Here is a 7,759-nt window from a genome sequence, read left to right as displayed (position 1 = left end):
ACTACAAGATGGGGACCACCAGGATCAGGCATTACTATGTGATGGGGGACATTACTCCAAGACGAGGACCAGGATGAGGCACATTACTACAAGATGGGGACCACCAGGATGGGGCACATTACTACAAGATGGGGACCACCAGGATGGGGCACATTACTTCAAGTTGGGGATCACCAGGATGGGGCACATTACTACAAGATGGAGACCACCAGGATGGGGCACATTACTACAAGATGGGGACCACCAGGATCGGGCATTACTCCAAGACGAGGACCAGGATGGGGCACATTACTACAAGATGGGGACCACCAGGATGGTGCACATTACTACAAGATGGGGACCACCAGGATCGGGCATTACTATCGGATGGGGGACATTACTCCAAGACGAGGACCAGGATGGGGCACATTACTACAAGATGGGGACCATCAGGATGGGGCACATTACTACAAGATGGGGACCACCAGGATGGGGCACATTACTACAAGATGGGGACCACCAGGATGGGGCACATTGATACAAGATGTGGACCTCCAGGATGGGGCACATTACTACAAGTTGGGGACTACCAGGATCGGGCATTACTATCGGATGGGGACATTACTCCAAGACGAGGACCAGGATGGGGCACATTACTACAAAATGGGGACCACCAGGATGGGGCACATTACTACAAGATGGGGACCACCAGGATGGAGCACATTACTACAAGATGGGGACCACCAGGATCAGGCATTACTATTGGATGGGGAACATTACTCCAAGACGAGGACCAGGATGGGGCACATTACTACAAGATGGGGACCACCAGGATGGGGCACATTACTACAAGATGGGGACCGCCAGGATCGGGCACATTACTACAAGATGGAGACCACCAGGACGAGGCACATTACTACAAGATGGGGACCACCAAGTATCTGGCATTACTATCGGATGGGGGACTTTACTCCAAGACGATGACCAGGATGGGGCACGTTACTACAAGATGGGGACCACCAGGATGGGGCACATTACTACAAGATGAGGACCACCAGGATCAGGCATTACTATCGGATGGGGGACATTACTCCAACACGAGTACCAGGATGGGGCACATTACTACAAGATGGGGACCACCAGGATGGGGCACATTACTACAAGATGGGGACCACCAGGATGGGGCACATTACTTCAAGATGGGGACCACCAGGATGGGGAACATTACTACAAGATGGGAACCACCAGGATGGGGCACATTACTACAAGATGGAGAAAACCAGGGTGGGGCACATTACTACAAGATGGGGACTACCCGGATGGGGAACATTAGTACAAGATTGAGACCACCAGGATGGGGCACATTGCTACAAGATGGGGACCACCAGGATTGGGCATCATTATAGGATGGGGGACATTACTCCAAGACGAGGACCAGGATGGGGCACATTACTACAAGATGGGGACCACCAGGATGGGGCACATTGCTACAAGATAGAGACCACCAGGATGGGGCACATTACTACAAGATGGAGACCACCAGGATGGGGCACATTACTACAAGATGGAGACCACCAGGATGGGGCACATTACTACAAGATGGGGACCACCAGGATGGGGCACATTACTACAAGTTGGGGACCACCAGGATGGGGCAAATTACTACAAGATGGGGACCAATAGGATCGGGCATTACTATCTGATGGGGGACATTACTCCAAGACGAGGACCAGGATGGGGCACATTTTACAAGATGGGGACCACCAGGATGGGGCACATTACTACAAGATGGCGACCACCAGGATGGGTCACATTACTATAAGATGGAGACCACCAGGATGGGGCACATTACTACAAGTTGTGAACCTCCAAGATGGGGCACATTACTAAAAGATGGAGACCACCAGGATGGGGCACATTACTACAAGATGGGGACCACCAGGATCGGGCATTACTCCAAGATGGGGACCACCAGGATCGGGCATTACTATCTGATGGGGGACATTACTCCAAGACGAGGACCAGGATGGGGCACATTTTACAAGATGGGGACCACCAGAATGGGGCACATTACTACAAGATGGGGACCACCAGGATGGGGCACATTACTTCAAGTTGGGGACCACCAGGATGGGGCACATTACTACAAGATGGAGACCACCAGGATGGGGCACATTACTACAAGATAGGGACCACCAGGATCGGGCATTACTCCAAGACGAGGACCAGGATGGGGCACATTACTACAAGATGGGGACCACCAGGATGGGGCACATTACTACAAGATGGGGACCACCAGGATCGGGCATAACTATCGGATGGGGAACATTACTCCAAGACGAGGACCAGGATGGGGCACATTACTACAAGATGGGGACCACCAGGATGGGGCACATTACTACAAGATGGGGACCACCAGTATGGGGCACATTACTACAAGATGAGGACCACCAGGATGGGGCACATTAAAACAAGATGTGGACCTCCAGGATGGGGCACATTACTACAAGTTGGGGACCACTAGGATGGGGCACATTACTACAAGATGGGGACCACCAGGATGGGGCACATTACTACAAGATGGGGACCACCAGGATCGGGCATTACTATCGGATGGGGGACATTACTTCAAGACGAGTACCAGGATGGGGCACATTACTACAAGATGGGGACCACCAGGATGGGGCACATTACTACAAAATGGGGACCACCAGGATGGGGCACATTACTACAAGATGGGGACCACCAGGATGGGGCACATTACTACAAGATGGGGACCACCAGGATGGGGCACATTAATACAAGATGTGGACCTCCAGGATGGGGCACATTACTACAAGTTGGGGACCACTAGGATGGGGCACATTACTACAAGTTGGGGACCACCAGGATGGGGCACATTATTACAAGATGGGGACCACCAGGATGGGGCACATTACTATCAGATGGGGGACATTACTCCAAGAAGAGGACCAGGATGGGGCACATTACTACAAAATAGGGACCACCAGGATGGGGCACATTACTACAAGATGGGGACCACCAGGATGGAGCACATTACTACAAGATGGGGACCACCAGGATCGGGCATTACTATTGGATGGGAAACATTACTCCAAGACGAGGACCAGGATGGGGCACATTACTACAAGATGGGGACCACCAGGATGGGGCACATTACTACAAGATGGGGACCACCAGGAAGGAGCACATTACTACAAGATGGAGACCACCAGGACGAGGCACATTACTACAAGATGGGGACCACCAGTATCGGGCATTACTATCGGATGGGGGACTTTACTCCAAGACGAGGACCAGGATGGGGCACATTACTACAAGATGGGGACCACCAGGATGGGGCACATTACTACAAGATGAGGACCACCAGGATCAGGCATTACTATCGGATGGGGGACATTACTCCAAGACGAGTACCAGGATGGGGCACATTACTACAAGATGGGGACCACCAGGATGGGGCACATTACTACAAGATGGGGACCACCAGGATGGGGAACATTACTACAAGATGGGGACCACCAGGATGGGGCACATTACTACAAGATGGGGAACACCAGGATGGGGCACATTACTACAAGATAGAGACCACCAGGATGGGGCACATTGCTACAAGATGGGGACCACGAGGATTGGGCATCATTATCGGATGAGGGACATTACTCCAAGACGAGGACCAGGATGGGGCACATTACTACAAGATGGGGACCACCAGGATGGGGCACATTACTACAAGTTGGGGACCACTAGGATGGGGCACATTACTACAAGATGGGGACCACCAGGATGGGGCACATTACTACAAGATGGGGACCACCAGGGTGGGGTACATTACTACAAGATGGGGAACACCAGGATGGGGCACATTACTACAAGATGGGGACCACCAGGATGGAGCACATTACTACAAGATGGGGACCACCAGGATCGGGCATTACTATTGGATGGGGAACATTACTCCAAGACGAGGACCAGGATGGGGCACATTACTACAAGATGGGGACCACCAGGATGGGGCACATTACTACAAGATGGGGACCACCAGGAAGGAGCACATTACTACAAGATGGAGACCACCAGGACGAGGCACATTACTACAAGATGAGGACCACCAGTATCGGGCATTACTATCGGATGGGGGACTTTACTCCAAGACGAGGACCAGGATGGGGCACATTACTACAAGATGGAGACCACCAGGATGGGGCACATTACTACAAGATGAGGACCACCAGGATCAGGCATTACTATCGGATGGGGGACATTACTCCAAGACGAGTACCAGGATGGGGCACATTACTACAAGATGGGGACCACCAGGATGGGGCACATTACTACAAGATGGGGACCACCAGGATGGGGAACATTACTACAAGATGGGGACCACCAGGATGGGGCACATTACTACAAGATGGGGAACACCAGGATGGGGCACATTACTACAAGATAGAGACCACCAGGATGGGGCACATTGCTACAAGATGGGGACCACCAGGATTGGGCATCATTATCGGATGAGGGACATTACTCCAAGACGAGGACCAGGATGGGGCACATTACTACAAGATGGGGACCACCAGGATGGGGCACATTACTACAAGTTGGGGACCACTAGGATGGGGCACATTACTACAAGATGGGGACCACCAGGATGGGGCACATTACTACAAGATGGGGACCACCAGGATGGGGTACATTACTACAAGATGGGGACCACCAGGATGGGGCACATTACTACAAGATGGGGACCACCAGGATGGAGCACATTACTACAAGATGGGGACCACCAGGATCGGGCATTACTATTGGATGGGGAACATTACTCCAAGACGAGGACCAGGATGGGGCACATTACTACAAGATGGGGACCACCAGGATGGGGCACATTACTACAAGATGGGGACCACCAGGAAGGAGCACATTACTACAAGATGGAGACCACCAGGACGAGGCACATTACTACAAGATGGGGACCACCAGTATCGGGCATTACTATCGGATGGGGGACTTTACTCCAAGACGAGGACCAGGATGGGGCACATTACTACAAGATGGGGACCACCAGGATGGGGCACATTACTACAAGATGAGGACCACCAGGATCAGGCATTACTATCGGATGGGGGACATTACTCCAAGACGAGTACCAGGATGGGGCACATTACTACAAGATGGGGACCACCAGGATGGGGCACATTACTACAAGATGGGGACCACCAGGATGGGGAACATTACTACAAGATGGGGACCACCAGGATGGGGCACATTACTACAAGATGGGGAACACCAGGATGGGGCACATTACTACAAGATAGAGACCTCCAGGATGGGGCACATTGCTACAAGATGGGGACCACCAGGATTGGGCATCATTATCGGATGAGGGACATTACTCCAAGACGAGGACCAGGATGGGGCACATTACTACAAGATGGGGACCACCAGGATGGGGCACATTACTACAAGATGGGGACCACCAGGATGGGGCACATTACTACAAGTTGGGGACCACTAGGATGGGGCACATTACTACAAGATGGGGACCACCAGGATGGGGCACATTACTACAAGATGGGGACCACCAGGATGGGGCACATTACTACAAGATGGGGAACACCAGGATGGGGCACATTACTACAAGATAGAGACCACCAGGATGGGACACATTGCTGCAAGATAGAGACCACCAGGATAGGGCACATTACTACAAGATGGGGACCACAAGGATCGGGCATTACTATCGGATGGGGGACATTACTCCAAGACGAGGACCAGGATGGGGCACATTACTACAAGATGGGGACCACCAGGATGGGCCACATTACTATAAGATGGGGACCACCAGGATGGGGCACATTACTACAAGATGGAGGCCACCAGGATGGGGCATATTACTACAAGGTGGGGAACAGGATGGGGCATATTACTAGATGTTTGCCAGAATTACTATATGATGCTAATTGTAAAACAATATTACTGTATGTGGCCAATTGAAGGAAACAAAATTGTAAAAAAATGTAAAATAAAACATAAAAAAATATTTTGCCACTAGAAATACTTTTTTATATATAAACTAAAGTAAACACAAAAAGGTGCACGTTTATTATCGCCACATCCGTAACGACCCAAGCTATAAATAACGGTATATACAAAAAGAATGGTATCACTAAAAATGTCACTTTGACCTGCAAAGAATGCGGTCCCCCGAATTCCAATTTTTTCCATGTGCGGCCCATATTCCCAGCCGAGTTTGAGACCCCTGCTTTAAAGGGTTTTCTTAGGGTATGTGCACACGGTCAGGAGCCGCTGCGGGTTTGATGCTGCATATTATGCTACGTCAATCCCGCAGATGTTACAGCGCAGTGGATGGATTTCTAGAAATCCCATGTCCATTATGCGTCTCAGTGCTCCTGCGGATCACCCGCGGACACGGACATGCGGTGCGTGTCAATGTCTCTTATGGATCCGCATGCAGACTTTCCCCATAGACCTAACCTCTATGAGGAAAGTCAGGCATGTGAAAAAATAAAATAAAATGGCGCCACTCATTTGCATAATGAGGGCGGAAGCAGGAGGCCCCTGACCGTGTGCACGTAGCCTTATTATCACAGATTGGTAGTTGCACAGTGATTATAAAAACATTCTCAAAAGTAGAGGGATTGTTAATTAAATAGTTTATTACACGTTGTCTAAGTTACCGGCTACCTCTGCAGTCTATCAAACAAGAAAAAGGGACAGACGGCTCCTTTAATCGCTCTGAACCAGGCATTAAATATACCTTATAGTCAATTCAACTCTGCACCGACACTGAATCAGCAGGAGCTGCTAGGAAATGTGACACGGGAGCTAAGAGCGAGCAAGAAGAATTCAGAATACAGCTCTGAAGGAGAATGAAGCAGGGATGTATCATGCACACAATTGTTATAAGTCACCTATGAGCTATCATTCCTCTTCTATAAAGCATAGAGAGATGTGACAGGAGGAGATAACGGAGGACAGAGGCCGGAGTAGACAATGTATCTGGGAGCAAAGGAACGTAAGAAGCAAGTGAGTTCTGCCTAACAGGTGCAAGGCAGGAGAAGTTCTGCAGACAGGAGTAAAAGGATGGAATCAGGGAGGATGAGAGCAGTAGGTAACACTGTAACATCAGTCTTCAGTGAGCTCCCCCTAGTGGTGGCTGCAGGTGACAGAAATTAATCCTTCATCTCTATGTGTTACAGTTACAGAACTCCTAAGTAAACTGATAAAAAAAAACCTAGAAGCCAAATGAGCTCCGCTGTAGATGACACTCAGACGACCTCCGGCTTCCTCCGAGGTGACGCTGAATACTCAGCAGCTCCAAGTCACAGAAGTCTGACATATACAAGCCACAGAGTCTCAAGGAGACCGCCGAAGAGAATTCGTCCCCTTCTTTCCGAGCAGTCATTAGGGACCGCGTAACCTTGAGGATGACGGTTTCCATTGACTAAAGATGTTCCAACTTCATCCATTTCATTAAAGAAGACAAAAGATCTCCACGAGTAGAAATGTTAAGATTTCTTTCATCTGGATTTTGTTCACTTTGAACTACGTGCCATATATTAAATGGAAAGTTATCAAAATGTAAATGTTCCCAGCGCAATACATAAATACACATACAATGGTCACACATAGCACATAATCCCATGCTGTGTCTATACATAAGGACCACCAGGGGGAGCTCTACAGTAATAACGTATTATAAAGGAGACAGAACCATCACAAAGAGAACATGTACAAT

Source organism: Phyllobates terribilis, unplaced genomic scaffold, assembly GCF_046119375.1.
Source record: "Phyllobates terribilis strain yellow unplaced genomic scaffold, ASM4611937v1 Scaffold_1__5_contigs__length_1240528914, whole genome shotgun sequence".
In the NCBI taxonomy this organism is placed as follows: domain Eukaryota; kingdom Metazoa; phylum Chordata; class Amphibia; order Anura; family Dendrobatidae; genus Phyllobates; species Phyllobates terribilis.
The sequence above is the reverse complement of the archived record's forward strand: the minus strand, read 5'-3'. Positions refer to the sequence as shown.